Here is an 18,007-nt window from a genome sequence, read left to right as displayed (position 1 = left end):
CAGAGAGATAAATATGCAGGTGCAAATCTGCTGCGGCTGTAATGCAAAAGCAAATCGGTACAAAGATACCAACATGTAATCATTTGTTATTTTTAAAGCGCCCTCTGTTCCCGGATAACATAAGATGCCTGTACCCGCTTCTCTGACTATCCGATGCACACTGCGCGTTGATGGTGCACTGGTAGCCTAAGACACTACACGCGGCTTTGGTTGGCCAGTCCTGCTTACGTGTACAGCACTGCCCAATCAGAGCAGCATGCAGTGTCTTAGGCCTCATGTCCACGGGGAAAATCAGGCCCGCTACGGATTCTACATGGAGAATCTGCAGCGGGTCCCTCCTGCCCCGCGGACATGAGGCATTAAAATAACAATTTAAAAGAATTAACTCACCCGCAGCGGGCCGGGCACCTCTTCTCTTCCTCACGTCCAGATCTTCTTTCTTCGGCCGGCGGATGAACTTGGCACGTCGGCGGCATGCCGCGCGCATGCGCCGGGCACATCCGCCGAGCCGAAGCAAGAAAGATCCAGCCGTGAGGAAGAGAAGACGTGCCCAGCCCGCTGCGGGTAAGTTATTCTTATTTTAGGTCTCCCGCGGATCCGGGCGGCTTCCATAGGCTTCAATAGAAGCCTGCGGGAGCCGTCCACGCGGGAGACCCACACGAAAATGGAGCATGTCGCGTTTTTTTACATGCTCCATTTTTTTTTTTTTATTCCCTTTTATTGACCATCCGCGGGTGGTCAATGCATCCCTATGGGGTGCGGATCCGCGGGCGGGAGAAGAGTTAAAATCCGCTGCGGATTTTAATTTTTCTTTTGCCCGTGGCCATGAGGCCTTAGGCTACCGGCGCATTACCAATGCGCAGTGTGCATCAGGGGATCAATGAAGTGGTGTAGCCATCTTGGTTTGCACAATTTGATGGGTCGCTATTGGGGGAATGTTTGTTCCCAATAATTGTCCCATGTAAAATGCTCTTAAAGCATCACTGGCGCACAAAAATCACGGGAACAAAGACGCGTTTTTCTGATGGCAAAATCGCGATAGACCGTGTAAAACTAGCCTTAAGGCCCATTTAGACACAACGATTATCACTCAAAGCCATCTTTTGAGTGATAATCGTTGCGTCTAAATGCGCGGCCATCATGCACTATTCTAGCAAACTAGAAATCACCGATGACTCATCAGATTTTCTCTTTCAGCTGGTATCCCACTGGCAGTTTCTCAGCAGGATAGCAGCTGAAAGCTCCGAGAACCATGCAGCTGTTTGCATATACAAAACAGTTGCTTTGTTCTCTGAGCTATTGTGGTAGTATCCCGCTCCACCTGCACAACTCTTAAGTAACTAATTAGAGTTATGCAAAGATGATCTCTCAAAACTATCACTCAATCTGTTGTTTAAGCGATTTTTCTTTTTTTTTTTTTAAGCCATCATTGCTTCGTGTAAATGAGCCTTTAGTGTAGGTTCTAATCTGAGTGAGATTACTGTCATGGGTGGTGAGCTCCCATAATTTGATCAAAATGTGCGTTAATAACCTAAATTGTGTAAATATAGCAGTAATGCAATGTAAACTGATAAAACATTCCATGTTTGCATACATCGGCTCCAGGAGAGTGCAGCTGCATCTTTGTGTTCGTTTGCTAATGTAATTTGTATTTATTTGTGGCAGGTTGTTCTGTTGTGAGCATCTGAGAGTATGTTCGACCATGATGGATGTATTCATCTAACAGTTGTCTTCTGAAATACATGCCAGATATGGAGTGCTCCAAAGAAATCCGTTTTAATCTGTTACAGAACACAGTGAAGGGATCAGATATGTCGGCTATAGAGCCAGATCTACACAGTGAGTTTTTGGGCATACGGCTCAATGTAAGTTACGTGCGACACTGACTCATTTGCAGTGTGTTTGCAAATCACGTACAATTTAGACTGTGGGACACGTGACAGACTCAGGATTAAAAAAAAAAAAATGCTATCAACTCACATCCTTAGATAGTCGAGCGACTTCGATGCAACAGCAAAGGCCCTTTTACACGAAACTATTATCGTTCAAACGAGAGCAAATGACCAATATAATCGTTCAGTTTAAACTCAGCCAACGATCGAACAACCAAAAAATAAATTGTTTCCTTTTTGTTCGTTGTTCATTTTATGCAGGCATAAAAATCATTGTTGGCGCGTTCAGTTTAAATACTGATAATTCAGTCGTTCTCAGTCACTTATAAAGTGAATGTAAACGAATGAACGATTGCTCGTTTGAACAAGTCAAGGGCTTTGTCCAGGACTAGAAAAAATGATCTAGTCTTTTTCCAGAAACAGCGCCATGTCTGTCTGGTCTTGTAGTTCTGGTCAGATAAAAAGACCCTAGTGAGTGTGCTGGTGATAAAGTCGTAAAGCTGAAAAACGTGTCAAAACCAATGTAGGACTTCTAAATCTCCATTCGTCTAAAGGTGAATGCCCACGGATGGAGTGGAAAGGTTCTATTGAAGCTAATGGCTTTCTGCCTGCCAACGCACACATGCGGATTACTACCACTGATTTCCGTGACTGGGGAAAAAATTGCAGCATGTTCTATTCTACTGCGGATTTACGCCGCGGGAGGGCTCCATTGATATCAAGGAATGGAGACCCCAGGAATCTGCACGGAAAAACACAATCACTCGCTGGCACTTTTTTGTTTTGAATCGCGGTACTCCCACAGCGTAAGTCATTCTTTATTACCAATCAGATATGATAAACACCTGGCTGCAGCAAGACATAAATATTATGGACAGGAGAGATCTAACCACCCCTCCCCAATAATTATATACACTCATTGTCTAAATAAAAATCAAGCCCCTAGAAGGAGTTGTCGGAATCGAATGAATCTCCAAACGGAGCAGAAAAGCGTGATCCCCCAACGCAGGTGTAAAATCACCCAGTTCGGTTGTGTTGGATACTTTTTACTTGGCAATCAAACATATCTGTTAATATAAAACATAAGCACATAAGAGTTGTGTTTTTCTCTCGCATAGCCAACAGTTGTGTGAATGTTTACGTGTCTGTTGTCCAGTTGAAATCCCATGTATATGACCATCTTGACACTTGAAGAAAGCCATTGCACGTCTTCAATTTTTCTTCATCTGATTATATTAAATGGCAATGAAAGCCTTTCATTTTGTGGCTGGGTGCATGAAGGTTCCATTAGAAAATCTACAAGTTGTAGCCTGTCTGTAATCTTAGAGCTTGGGACTTTCTTGTTGGTTTTGATTAGAAAGAAGGAGGCACAAGGCACATCTAATGTTACTTTGTTTAATGTGCATGTCACAACAAACTCTGTATAGTAATGCTATATTGGAAGAAAATTGTCTCGTCTGCGAAGGGCTGGGAAGCGCGCTTCTCTAATTAGATGGCTTAGAATTCGCTTTAAGATTCTGCTTTTCCAGAAATAATATTTGGAGGGAAGATATGAGAACGCAGCCAAGGGGAGGTCTCTGTGGAATGTGACAATGGTTTGCATGTATCCTCGGAGAAGGAAGATTTGATTGAACCATAACTGTGGCAACATGTTATGGAGATTGTTACTCCATTTTGATGAGTTGTGACAAGCTGATTTGATGTGGTTGGTCCTGGGATGTTGAGTTAGTAGTGAAAGCTTGTAAAATCACTCAGACGTGGGTAGTCTTCTGGGATGTGTTCGTTCAGTGGTTTGATTACAGCTGTTTCTGCTGTGCATGCTATGCAGAACTACACACATAGCTCAGTGTTACAGAGGAAAATGTTTCATGTCCTATTGATTGTTTAATTACAGTAAAGGATTGGCTTTAAATACTTGTTTAAGGTCTAGAAACCTTCTAAAGGACTGATCAAGGCAAACATGCCGCATGATAGCATGCCATTGTTAAAGGAGCTGAAATATGCATTTAAGGGTTAAGAAACAAAAATGTCCTGCAATGACTACATTTCTGATGCCTGCAATACGAGTAGCTGAATATGGGTGGGACTGCCCTAAATCACTAAACATAGACATCAATACCATAAAACACTTCACTAAGGCCTCCTTAAGAAAAAAACCAAAAAAACCCCAATTACACGCGAACAGCATAAGGACTCATAATTTTCTATGGTATAACACACCCTACCGAGTCTTCTCATGCAGACATGGGCTGCATGGAAAAAAAACTCACACTATGCACTATTCTGCTCAGTTTTATGGAAGAGACTCCCCCAAAAAAATTTTAAATGTGGAAATAAAAATTTGTATTGTTTGCTGTTTTATAGGTGTGAAAAAGATATATGTCATACTGAGAAAAAAGTGACCTGTATGGAAAAAAACGTGTTTTGTGGATGTAACTCACGTGTTTACCTAGCCTTAGGAGCCCTCAATCTATTGATCTTTGTGTGTGCATGTGTATGTATATGTATGTGTGTGTGTATAGATAGATAGATAGATAGACTTATGTGTTTGTGTGTGTATGTACATGTATCTATAGATCGATCGAGATATAGAGAGAGCTAGATAGATAATGTGGTTCATGCAGCCATATCTGGCACGGGTACAGTTCCTTAAATTTAGGAACCAGCTTTGGACTTTCGTGGCTTAAAGGGGTTGTCTCATGAAAGCAAGTGGGGTTCAGCACTTCTGTATGGCCATATTAATGCACTTTGTAATATACATCGTGCATTAAATATGAGCCATACAGAAGTTCTTCACTTACCTGCTCCGTTGCTGGCGTCCCCGTCTCCATGGCTCCGTCTAATTCTGATGTCTTCTGGCGTTTTTAGACGCGCTTGCGCTGTGCGGTCTTCTGCTTCTGGTCGGACCGGGCACGAGCGGCGTTCTGGCTCCGCCCCTTCTACGCGTCATTGCGTAGCTCCGCCCCATCACGTGTGCCGATTCCAGCCAATCAGGAGGCTGGAATCGGCAATGGAAAGCACAGAGCCCATGGTGCACCATGGGAGAAGACCCGCGGTGCACCATGGGAGAAAACCGCAGTGCATCCCTGGGAAAGGACTGGCGGCCATCTTGGGAGAAGATTTTATAAGTTCATCTTTCATCACATCGGTGAGTAGCAAGCAGTTTAAAAACCGCTTTAAAATGCTATTTTATGCCAGGGGGGTGACGGGGGGAATGGGGTAATGTAAAATTTTGATGTTTGCCGCGAGACAACCCCTTTAATCTTTAGATATTTCATTTTCATCAACCGAAATCAAGTTGTGGTTGGGCTAATCATAAGTTATATTGTAAAATGTTGTGTGCCCTGTGAAATTGACACATCACTAAATCCAATATAGCTACATAGATGTTTCTTCCTGGTGTTGCAGTGATCTCCTGCAAACCCTAACCTGCCTCAAGGTCATAAAACAAAGAGCTGCATTACACTAACTGATTTCCTTGTATCGGAGTCATTAATTGCTGAAGGTAATGTGATGCAACACTAGCCAACCATGATTTCTTCTTCCGTTATTCCATATCACAGAAATAATTGATGGCATTTGCTGCAGAAAGAAACCGAGATGATTGGTGTCCAACTGTATTCATCACATTGGCTGTGGACAGATTGGCGATGATGGAACTGAGAGTTTAGGGTTTTTTGCTAAGATGAGAAAATAATGCCTGCTATGCTTTATGATGTCTGACATGGGCAACCACTTGTTGAGAAGTAGCTTGGTGTACAATTTGTAGCCTGCGGAGCAGGAGCCAGTTAAAGGTTTAGGAGGACCATCGATGTGCAGAGATCCGGTAAAGGTACCGTTTTTCTACAGTCCATGATGTCATAAGTTTATCTTTCCTGGTAAAGCTATATTTCTAGAGCAGGTTTATTGCATCCTAAGGATTCTTACGGATACATTTGGCTGTGGGTGAAGACATAAATGGCTTGGTCATTTGGTAGCATTGTGTGGTTTTCTTCTCACTAATAAGTTTCACTATATATTTTTGTTGTTGCTTTGCAATTGGATGCAACCGCCACATCCAATTACCCTTTGCTGTTAAACGAGCACTGAACACGACTTCTTAAACAAACCAATTAAACTAGATTTTCCTTAAAACAACAGTACAAGAACAAAGACGTGGCTCTTGTTATTAATTTGGTCTGAAGGTCTCCCAGGGCTGCGTTTACAGTAGAGCACATTTTTGGCACCAAATATTGAGAATAGTGTTTGTTTTTTGGTCCTGATTATTCCGAGTGTATGTTCAGGAGTGCTTTATTGTGATATTGATTAGGCTTAACCTTTACAATGGTAGCCAAGAAGAAGCTGTTTGTTGGCTGTGTCATCTGAGCTACAGCTTAACTCAGGTAGTTTCTATTCATGGGGAGTAAACAGATTTAGGCTTGAAATAGGCGGTATGTATTTAACTCTGCAAGGACATTTCAACATTTTCAATAGGTCTGGAGATAACAGCTAAAAACTCGAATAATCTTTATATAGCGCCAACATATTCCGCAGCCAAAAAGTTATGGTTTTACCATGTTTTGGTGCATACCAACTTATCTTGTCATTTCGCCATTGATTTGCAGATGATCATCCTAAGGATGGTACCAGCCCTTTGGCGTATACATTTGAAAGGCTTAGAATACCAATTTTTAAGTGAAAAATAACATTCCATGCTACATCATTTTTCTTAGCAGAAAACGAATATGTTACAATTTATCAAAAAAGTATCCTAGTTGTGAGCTGCAGCCTATATGACAGTCCAAAAATGTATTAAAATCATGCCTTAGGCTCAGTGTCCATAGGTGGGTCAGATTCCATACAGGCAATCCCACACGAAATCTAGCCCTGCCCGCAGCCAGTGAACCCTGCTTACCTGTATTTTCCCAGCAGCGGCATCCGTGCGGATCTCTCCAATTCCGGGTTTGCTGTACTGGGCACGGTTCTCATGGCTCGCCGTCGCGGACATGCACAGTACAGTTTGTGGTTTTTAAAATCTGCTTTCCCACAAGATCCACGACACATCCACAGTGTCAGCTGAGGGTGTGCGTTGATCGGACGGCTTCCATTGACTTCAATGGAAGCCAACCAGGCAGGAACCGCACAAAAACGGAGCATACTGCGATATATTTTCCGGACCGAAAGCTCCGCAAAACAAATCCGCATGCTTTAATTATTTTGCAGACGCCCATGCTTCCCTATGGGCAGCTTGATTCGTGATTTTCTTTATTTGTCAAAATCCACACCATTGGTTTTTGATGATGATACACAGCAAATTTCACCCCTTTAGTTGGAAGGATGAAATCTCCTGTGGATCCGCATCAAAATCTTCACCAAACAGAAGATAGCAACTCAGTGTTTCATATTTGCTGATAATTCGTGATAAGGGGTTGTCCAGTGTTAAAGTATTGATGACCTAACATCAGGGTAGGCCATCAATAGTAGATTGGTGGTGGTTCACTGCCCCAGACCCCCATTGATCAGTTGTTTTCTGGCCCAGGGGTAGCACAAAAGCTCTATTCCCACTGCAGTGGCCAGGATTGAGATTACAAGCAAAGTTCCCATTGAAGGGAATTGGAACATTTAGTAAAGTTGTAAAAATGCAATGTGTATTCTTTTAAAGAGTAATATCAAAACTGTGCCAGAGGGGGAGAAATCATTCCAGCAGCAGAAGGATTCATCTGCTGCCAGACTGTATGTTAAGACAATGGAGATGAAAGCTGTTCTGCCCCGGAAATGATTAATGATTCCTGGCCAGACTGCACTTTCCTACCTATCCATCCTATAAAGGGTGAAACTGGGGATCGAGACAGGAAACGAACTATTGATTGTGTATCCGACTTGAGTTCATGAGCGGGTGAGGCAGTGAAACTTTGGCTCCCCGAATACCCAGCTGCTTGTCTGCACCTTATATGCTAAATATAACTCCTGCTGCATGACGCAAAAATAATTCTTCAAAAGGGTAAGACTGTCTATTAGCAGCCTGGCTTTAATGAGATTCTCAAGACATTTTAACATAAAATATGCAGAGACTATTAGCTTCCTACTGGGCCCTTGTCTTGAGCTGGATATAGCGAGAAGTGTCGTGGTTTCAGAAAGTCATTTTGGCTGTGAGGTGTCTTTTATGGTTCAAAATGTATTTATTGATTTTATAATAAGAAACATGTTACATCATCAACAAAATGGCAAAGAGTTGCGATACAGTGCAGAAAATTGGGCAGCCTGTTGGACAGGGTGTGGTGGCCGGGAGGCAGGGTGAGCCAACCTTTGTGCCAGCCCCACCGGACGCTGTCGCCAACGGTCCGGAAGCTTTATAACTAAGGCTACTGCCTGGTAAAATTGGTGTTGCAACATTGTGAAAACACTGGTAGTAACAGAAATATAAGATGGGGGGGGGTGAGGAAAGGCAAGGGGTAGGGGTCTAGGGGATGTAACGAAGAGGGGGGGAGGGGGACGGCTGTCAGCGACCTGTGCCCCGTATCGGATTCCAGAAGTTGCGTGACAATGGAGCGTCTATTTTAGATTAAGAGGGTAGTGTACCTGTAAGAAGCCATGTCTTTAGGTCAGGGGAATTTCTGAACACAATCCAGGCCGTCCAGGCGGCATAGTATTTTGGGGAGTTTCCTTTGTCTGCGGCACCCAGGTCCTCCATGTGGCAAATGTTATCCATGATTTCCAGCCAAGAAGTCCTCGTGGGAGACAAAGTTGTCTTCCAGAGTCTTGGTATATTCTGTCTCATGGCTATCAGGAAAAATCTGAAGACGCTTTTTTTTGATTTAGAAATAGGTCCCCGGACTATGGACAACAGGGCCGCCTCGGGCGTCAGGGCCACATTGTCTTTGTAGATTGCATTGTAAAGATTTGTGATTTCTTGCCACAGGGGCATGACCAGGGGGCAGGACCACCAAATGTGGGTGAGATCTCCCCTCCCGCCCTGACATCTCCAGCAGGCGTCCGGAGTCCGCGGGTATATTCTGGCTAGCTGTGCCGGGGTTCTGTACCATCTAGATAGTATCTTATAATTGGTTTCTTGAAATTTGGAGGCAGTTGCCATTGAATGGGTTAATGTAAAGGCGTTTTTCCAGACGTCGTCCTGGAAGTTTTTCCCAAGCTCCCTCTCCCAACTCACCACAAAGCCCGGTGGGTCCTCCCGTGTCTCTTCTTCCAGGAGGAGGCTGTATAGAGCCGAGACCCTGGCTGGGTTAGGGGGCGGGGAGGTGCATAATTGTTCGAAGCGTGAGAGAGGGGCCTGTAGGGAGGTCAGAGGACCCAAGGACAGGACAAAGTGTCTAATCTGTAGATATTGAAACCACACTCCAGTCCTGGGGCCACCCCCCTCCAGTAGCTCACCCATTGGTCGGACCCCTGAAGTTGACACCACGTCCCTGACCCTCAGCTGCGGTGGGAACCCCACTGAGAAGGGCGTAGTGCCCCTCAGAAGAACCGGTAGTTCTGGGTTGCCTGTAATCGGTGTGAGAGGGCCTGGGCGGGACACTAGGCCCAAATGTGGGGCGAACCCGTTCCAAGCCTCCAAGATCTGCTTCAACAAGGGCGGGATCAGATCCGACTCTCTCGCCCTTGATGGGTGCAGCCAAAAGGAGCCCATTGTCAGTGCAGGGAACTCTTCCCGTTCTAAGTCTACCCAAAGCTTGGTTGGATTATTATGTATGATGTCAAGGACGCATCTACACACAGCCGCCTTATAATATGTGGAAAAGCAGGGTACGCCTAACCCTCCGTCTCCCTTCCTTCTGATAAGAGTCTTGTATTTAACCCTCGGTTTAGATCCTCCCCAGACAAACTCTAGTGAGTTCTTGCGGAGCTTGGCCATGTATAGATTTGGGATTTTTATCGGTAGTGTTTGAAAGAGATACAGGAGCCTAGGTAGGACATCCATTTTTAGAGCGCTTATTCTCCCTAGCCACGAAAGGGTAAGGGATTTCCACTTGGTGAAGTCCTTTCGGAGGTTATCGAGCATGTGCTTGTAATTAGCTTCAAAGAGGTCTTTGGGATCCCTGGTAATATTTACACCGAGGTATTTGATGTGGTCATTCCTCCACTTCATGGTAGAGAATTTGCTAACGGCCGAGGCCACCTCTGGGGGAATTGAAATATTAAGGATTTCAGATTTGCTCACATTGATTTTGAAATTACTGACTTTCCCATATTTCTCGAATTCTTCCAGGGCAACTGGGAGGGCCACCCTAGGGTTTGTGATGAATATTAGGAGATCATCTGCGAACAGGGAAAGTTTATGTTCGGCGGAGGCCAGCCGTACCCCTTGGATGTTTGAGTTGTTTCTTAGGGCGTTGGCCAAAGACTCCATGACCAGGACATACAGAAAGGGGGAGAGGGGGCAGCCCTGTCTTGTCCCGTTTTTTATTTTAAATGGTGGGGATAGGGCCCCATTTACTCTGACTCTGGCTGACGGTTCACGGTAGAGGGCCATGATCCAGTCAATAAATCTGGAGCCCAGCCCAATCTTCCTCAGGGTCGCCTCCAGGAACCCCCAATGAACCCTATCGAACGCTTTTTCTGCGTCTACTGACATTAAGCACAGGGGGATTCCCGAAAGGCGAGCCCGCGAAATCAGGGATATTGTTCTTATAGTGTTGTCCCTTGCCTCCCGGCCCGGGACAAAACCAGATTGCTCACGGTTGATCAGGGGTGAGATGAGGGGCCTCAGGCGCGAAGCTAAGATTTTGGAGAACATTTTGGTATCGATGTTTAATAAGGATATAGGGCGATAATTGGAGCAGAGCGTGTGGTCCTTCCCCTGTTTAGGGATGATGGTGATAGTTGCTTGGAGAGCCTGAGGCGGGAAGGGGCACGATCCAGAGATAGCGTTGAAGGTCTCAGCTAATGATGGGGATATGAGGTCCGCAAACACTTTATAGAACCGGGGGGTGAACCCATCCGGGCCAGGGCTCTTCCCCAGTTTGAGGTTTTGGATTGCCTCTTTTATTTCTTCCTCGGAGAAATTATCTTCTAGACTGGTCGCTGTCTCCTCTGGGATAAGACCCGGGGCGAACCTGTCCAGGTAGTCGTCCATCGCCTGAGACTGCGTGCCAGCCCCCCCTCCCTGTAAATTATACAGTTTTTGGTAATATTGCATGAAACATTCTAAAATGTCCTTATTAGCATGAATTATTCCCTTAGAGGGGGAGTTGAGGGAGGGTATGTAAGGGGTGGTTGTCCTGGGGTGGAGGGTCCCGGCCAACATTCGCCCGCATTTGTTTCCCTGTTCGTAGAAGCTACCCCTCCATCTATCCCTGGCGCATAACGATTGTTGTTCTAGGATAGAGAGCACTTTGTTCCTCGTGTCTGATAGGTCTGCTCTAAGTGCCTCGGAGGGTGCGTTCTTGTTAGCTGTTTCTAATCTACCTAGTCTGGATAACAGGTTTTTCAACCCCTGCGACCGTTCTCGCTTCAGCCGCGCGCCGTGGGAGATGAAAACCCCTCTTATGACGCATTTTAGGGCCTCCCATTGGTTAGGTCGGGATGTGGGGTCGTGTATGTGATCCGTCATGAAGTGCTGGATCGTTTGTTTAACCTCTTCTAAGCAAAGAGGGTCTTTAAGGAGATTATCGTTGAGGCGCCATGATTGGCCACCTCTCCTATCTGTGAGGCCCTGTAGTGACCCCAGGACCGGAGCGTGGTCGGACCAGAGGAAGATCCCGATTGAGCTAGTTGGGGATAGGTCTAAGAGGTCGTGGGAGATGAATAGATAATCTAAGCGATTATAGCTGTTATGGGCTAATGAATGGAAGCTAAAGTCTTTGGTTTTAGGGTGTAGGGTCCTCCAAAGGTCTACTAGTTTTAGGGAGATTAGTGCTCTCTTGAGTTTTCTGAGCTCTGAAAAGGAGACTCCGGACTTACCCGCTGCCGAGTCCAGGGCGGGGTCGAGGCAAAGGTTGAAGTCCCCTCCTAGGATTATCCGGGAACCCGCGGCGAAGGTCGTAAGGGCCTCCAAAGTCCGGAGACCAAACGGAACCTGAGCTTGGTTGGGGAAGTAGACATTTGCAATGGTTAGGATTCTGGTGCCGACAGAGATTTTAAGAAACACAAATCGCCCATCCGGGTCTATCTCAGAGGCGATGACCTGGTGGGGGAGATCTTTGTGTATTCCTATCGAAGTGCCGCCTACTTTCTTTTCTGGGTGGGGGCTATGAAACCATGTAGAATAAAGTTTGGACTTACAGTTAGGGGTGCTGTTCCGAGTGAAGTGGGTTTCTTGTAGGAGCGCAATCGTGACCTTGTTCTTATGGAGGTGTCTAAGTATCTGTCCTCTTTTGGAGGGTTTGTTCAGGCCTCTTACATTGTAGGTGCAAATCGTTAGGCTATCCATTGTCGTTCTTCGGAAGGAGAGCGTTGGTCACTGACAGCCTAGGGGAGGGTAAAGTAGGAAAGAAGGAGGGGGTACAAATACAAAAACAGACTGTACATCCGGGGGGGCCCGGAACAAGGTAGGTCATTCCCGGTTTTCGTCGGGTGTTGGACCACACAAGGTGTCGTCCGACCTAGTGGAGGCAGTAGTTGACAATAGCGGGGCAGGGGGCCCCCAGTCGTCGCTTGTATAGGTCAGGTGTCCCCCTGCCAGGATAGGGAGGGGGACCTAGATAAGAACCAGGTTAACTAATGAAAGAGAAAAAGAAAATTAGTTTTGAGAGGCATGGTGTGTCGTGGTTAGTTATAGTGTTGTAGTAAGACAGGTGGTTTAGATTTGGGTTTGGAGAGGAGACGCGATGCCCGCGGGTGTTAGTTAGCTATGGGTATAGACCCAGGAGGCGGGAGCAGAGGGAAAGATAGATTCAAGACTCCCAGGTTGGTGGTGGTGGGGGAGGAGTTCCCAAGCCCCCAGGCCGCTTGCGGTGGGTTGACTCTGCTGGATGTCCATCAAAAGGTGTCTTGTGTTCCTCTTCCCGGTCCACTCGGGGCTCAGGGGACCTTTATTTGGTAATAGATGTGGGGTCTTCATCTTGGTGGCGATCTGGGTTTGCGGTCATTCCGTTTGCGTGTGGAGCCGACGGTGTGCCAAGCCTCTGTTGTTGGTTGGGCTGGCAGGAACGGCGGGGCCGGCCATTCTGGAATGGAAATCATTGGAAGCTCGAAAGTTCCCAGGAAGTTGGGGAGGTCCCCTAGAGAGCGGAAAGTAGCTGATTTGCTGTTCTTCCAGGCTGTCAGTTGAAATGGGTATCCCCATCTGTATGGAATGTCCTTCCCTTTCAGGGCCTCCAGTACTGGTCTCAGGGCCTTCCGCAGTTGTAGGGTTCTCTTTGCTAGGTCTGGTAGTAGCAGAATGGGTCGGTCTTGATAGGATATGTCCCTCTTTTCTCTGGCCCTTTTCAGAATGTCCTCTTTGTCTTTATAAAAATGAATGCGACAGATGATGTCCCGGGGTCGCTTTGGATCGGTGCTTTTGGGGCCAAGAGACCTGTGGATACGATCGATCTCTATAGGTTTGTCACGGGGTCTTTGCATGAGGTGACCGAAGAAGTCTTGGGCCCATTGCTCTAGTTGCGCATTAGTGATGTCTTCTGGGAGACCCCTCACTCTGATGTTATTCCTTCTGTGCCTGTTTTCCAGGTCGTCGATGTGCGTGAGAATGTTGGAGATCTGAGTGGAGTGTGACATGATGACTTGTCTATGAGTTTCAAGTGTAGCGTTAGTTTGTTCTTGGGCTTCTTCTATGGCTAGAACTCTGTGCCCGATTTGCTGTATATCTTTTTGAATCTGTGTGACCGCTTGCTTGTGGGCCTGTTCAAGATGTGAGAAAGAGGAATTGATTTCCGCTTTGGTGGGGAGGGCTCTAAGGTGGGCCTTCCAATCCCAGTCGCTGTCGTCTGAGTGCGTACTGGGTGATGGGGAGCGTGCGGCCCGATCTCCTCTTGTTTTCTGGGGGGGGGAGGAACGGTCATTGCGCGTGTTGTTGGCCTTATATTCCCTGTTGCTGTGGGGACTTGCGCCTGAAGGGGTTTGAGGCATGAGGTGGGGACCTTTATTGGCATTATTGCCTTCATTAGGGTCTGCTGGCATTTGAGGGTGGATATAGGGAGTGGATCCTCCCCTTCCTGGGGCTCCATCAGCTCCACGTGGGTGGAGGGGTCCTCTGGCTGCCATCTTGTGGGAATCAGCCCTGACCAGCTGGCTTGCTGCATCTCCCGTCCAGGGCCCCCCTTTGTGCCCCCTCTCTTCCATCTCTTCCCCCCCCTCCTTTCGTGTCACACACCTTGCTGCCCTCAGGGCACTGTCGGCTGGGGAGTCCAGGGTCCCGCTGATGTGATGCTCCTCATTCTCCCGCCTTCCGTCCCTCCCGCTCGTCTCTCCGGCGGTGTCACTGATAGCTCCGCTCTCTTCCTCCTCCCCCTCCCTCCATAGCGCTTCCCTGTCTGCAGCGGTTCCTGACCCGTCGGTCTGGCTGTGTTGTGTTGCTGCCGGAGGGGGAGCGGGCGCGAGCGCGGCTCCCCTGCGTCCTCCCTCCATGTCTGCCTCCGCTCCGTCCGCTGCTGCAGTCGCCGCTGGGTTGAAGAAGCGGTTAATACCGCCCGATTCTCTCTCCACTGGTGCCGGTGTGCGGGGCTGAATCCTCCTCTTCACCATTCCGCCGGGTGAGTGGTTTGTGGGGTGCTTGTGCCTCTTTTTTGCCTGGTTTTGGCGATCGGACCGGGAGCTCGTCCTCAGAGCTGCTTATCCCGCCATTAGCAAGCCACGCCCCTGAGGTGTCTTTTAAATGTTTCCTCTTTAAACTTTCTATAAGGCAGTTAGTGGCTTTTAGAAATCTATGACAGATCAGAAGAACTTTTAACACTTGGTAAAATGACACCATGGGCAGATTGACTCCGCTTTCATCCAATTCAAATCATAAGATACTCTATACCCTTAAAGTAGATTTTACTAAACCTATAGAAATGTATATATTACTTGTAGGTATCATCTGCTACAATGCTTTAGTTGCTTGCTTGTAGAATGTTCATGATGGAAGCATGTGTGTCATTTAATATTCTAATTAGATACAGTAAATGATCTGGACTTTACTATTGATGATCTATGTGCCGGCCGGCACATTCGCAACACAGATTAGGAGACTGTGGACAAGTACATGGGCGTCACCAGCCAGGCACAGGGTCAGATTCCGCTGCGGGATCCTGCATGCGGACTCCGACCCGGCTGTGTGCAGGCGGCCTTATGCGGAGGGAGCGGTCTGCTTCTGACTCCATCCCCACTGACAGTGTGGCTGAGAACAGTTGATTGGGACCTGACCAGCTGTTCTCCACCAATCAACTATTGATTGATAGGTCATCAATACTAAAAGTCAGGAAAAGCCCTTTCATTTGTTCCATAGCAACCATTGTAAGTTGAAATTACTTGACGTTGAGACCAGAACTCTATGGAAAACTAGTAATTGGCTCTAACATTGAAAAATGTCACCCTAAAATGTACTTTCTACATACAGTAAGGCTATAAGTTTGGCTGAAAAAATTACATCCATTTTGGCCTATGATTCTGTAGTGTTGATCCAGAAGAAGACAAAACCCCTCATTATATAAAAGCCAGAAAGAGCTGCTGGAAGATGTAAATCACTTTCTATGGTAATGACAGGAGCTTCTTTAGGGTTATGTACAGAACACACAGTATACCAGAAAATAACATAGATCTGTCCTCACCTGGTGGCCAATGGACCACATTCTGCAATAGAGATGTGCTTCTAGACAGCCAATCAGTGCATGCACTGCATTTATAAACATTTTATAGCCTTGAAATGCTCAAGCTTATTGGCTGTTTCTTTCAGCCAATCACCGATATTCTTTGTATTGCATGGGGACTCTACGGTTTCCCTGGGTATAGCCACATAATATGGTGCTTGTATTGGTCTGGTTGGTGTTTGATGTAATATTTGGTTCGGCTACTTGTGCCTCTTTAGGCTTTGCTCTTATCATACCATATGTTCTTTATGCAGTTTATCTATGCATTCTATCTGGTGTTTTGCGGGGTTAGCAAATGGAGTATGGGGCACAGCGGTGCTTTGTATTGCCTTTTGCTTGCTTTCTTCCATATGTGTTATAATAAACTTTTGCATATGAGTAATGCTTATTTAATATGGACCTTAAATGCATAACACGCCACCTGTTCTTGTGTATCATATGTGAATACAATTAAAAGTTGCAGTGATTCAGGGAAGACCTTGTATGTTAAAATATAGTAACCTTGGGCCGTTGTGAAGGGAACAATGTACCGCCAATACCTGGGGTTTTTGTGGAAAGTATATCAAGGCTATGTTGGTACTGTTACTGCCTGTTCTGGACCTCTGCTGCTTCTCATACGTCATAGATTCCCAAGTGGATCCATGTGACATTCTTCTATGATTCATGCAGCTGTCAATGTCACCTGCAGACTATAGTAGAAAGTTTTGGCAGGGACTAAAAACGCCAGCAAAAAAATGCCCTAAACGGTAGAGAATTGGGAAAACTAAGACTGATAACTAAGCTAAAAGATGTTTTCAGCAAACATGTATTATCTGTGGTCACATTAAGGTGCCAAGGTCCTGAATATGGAGGTGAGCCATAGTCTCTTTCCCACAGCAACCACTAGCAGGAAACGCGTCATTTAACTCAAACTCGCTAATAAACCGTGCAGAGTTATTTAATATTTTACCTAAAAATGTTATTTATTCCCTTTTAAAGAAAAGCGAGTATTGTTTGAAAGTCCACAGACGGCTAAAGGGAACACCAAAAAGTAATGCAACCCCAAAAAATGTGTAAATGTAACACTTATTAAGTACACAGAAAAAAGGGGGAAAACCAATGAAAAACTGCACACACCATCAAAAGTAATAATGGACCAGCTACAGAAATAACACGTGCATCAAGAAACCATTGCTGATCAAGAGAAAAGTCTGAAGACTTCATTCTTAATCCGAAAACATGAAAACTGAATACATGAAAACGTCATATTTGAAGGGAAGAAAATGATGATGCAAATGTACGGTATATTCAAAAGTCCACAAGGTCTCCAGATATTCACGAATGAGGGGAAAAAGGTTTCTTGACCCCCCCCCCCCCCCCCTTGTCTGTGTTATAAGCAGTATGGCATGTGGGCCATTATTATTTTTGTTGGTCTTTAATTGCTTTTAAAGATTTTCTTCCCTCTTTTTGTGTATTTTGTGCATTTTTAATAAAGGCTACATTTATTATTTTTTGGGGTGTCCACAATTTTTGGGTACTAAAATGTGTTTCTAATTATTGTAGCACCCCTTCTTTTTATATGTACCCATGCGCATCTCTAGTTCACCGTGCCAAAAAGACAGTCATGTATAACTTTGTTCTCCTATGAAACCAAATGAGTCTATTGTGGGAGCGAAAAAAAAAAGACTCGTTGCTCCGAAAAGTGCTGCTGGTCCCCACTAATAATCATTTCTGATATGTCTATCACTAATTAAACAATTGTGAAAACCTATTCAGTAAAGAATAAATAAGTTGTTTAATGAATGATAACACATTCACACACCTCCCACCCATCTCCGATCCAGACGGGGTGTTGGAAGGGGGGAGGGGATCTTTACACGGGACTGTATGGGGTTAGAGTTCAGCGTGGATTAACAAGAAGAAGCTGCATCGGCACATGCTCGCCTGATTTGCCCCCCTCTCCATTCTAGAAAGTGGTTGGGTATGCGTTCATGGACATGTGAAATCGCACATATTAGCATGTTATTTGAAAGTCTCGATCATGACCCCTTTTCTAGTTTTGGATATGCCTTAATCGCTTTAGCATATGCGGTGGATCTTCATGTTGTGATTCAGCAAGAAGAGCTGAGAAAACAGTGGAAGAAAGTATTACTTTGAACTCTTGACCTCTTTTGCTTTGGGATTAAGTGCAGAATCCATTACCAGCAATTGAGTGATTTCCAGGCCAATCATTTAAATCCATATCAGTGTCTGTGGACAGGACAGCGTGTTCTAATTACTGAACACATTTATTGCATTCTGATGCGCATTCGCTCTGTGTGGCTGCCTGGCTTCTGACGACTTCTGCTGATGGTACTGAATGTCCCAGCGAGTAAGGTGCCTCTACTGGTCATATGCAGCATACTAAGGTTAGAG

General features: G+C 45.7%; 1 protein-coding gene across 3 annotated transcripts in view; it reads left to right on the top strand.

Moving 5' to 3' along the window:
* Nucleotides 1–18,007, top strand: part of MSI2 (musashi RNA binding protein 2) — a 614,965-nt gene that overhangs the window by 89,917 nt on the left and 507,041 nt on the right. The window lies entirely within an intron of this gene.

Source organism: Eleutherodactylus coqui, chromosome 1 (assembly GCF_035609145.1).
Source record: "Eleutherodactylus coqui strain aEleCoq1 chromosome 1, aEleCoq1.hap1, whole genome shotgun sequence".
Lineage (NCBI taxonomy): Eukaryota > Metazoa > Chordata > Amphibia > Anura > Eleutherodactylidae > Eleutherodactylus > Eleutherodactylus coqui.
Note: the sequence above shows the minus strand (reverse complement) of the source record. Positions and strands in the feature narration are given on the sequence as shown.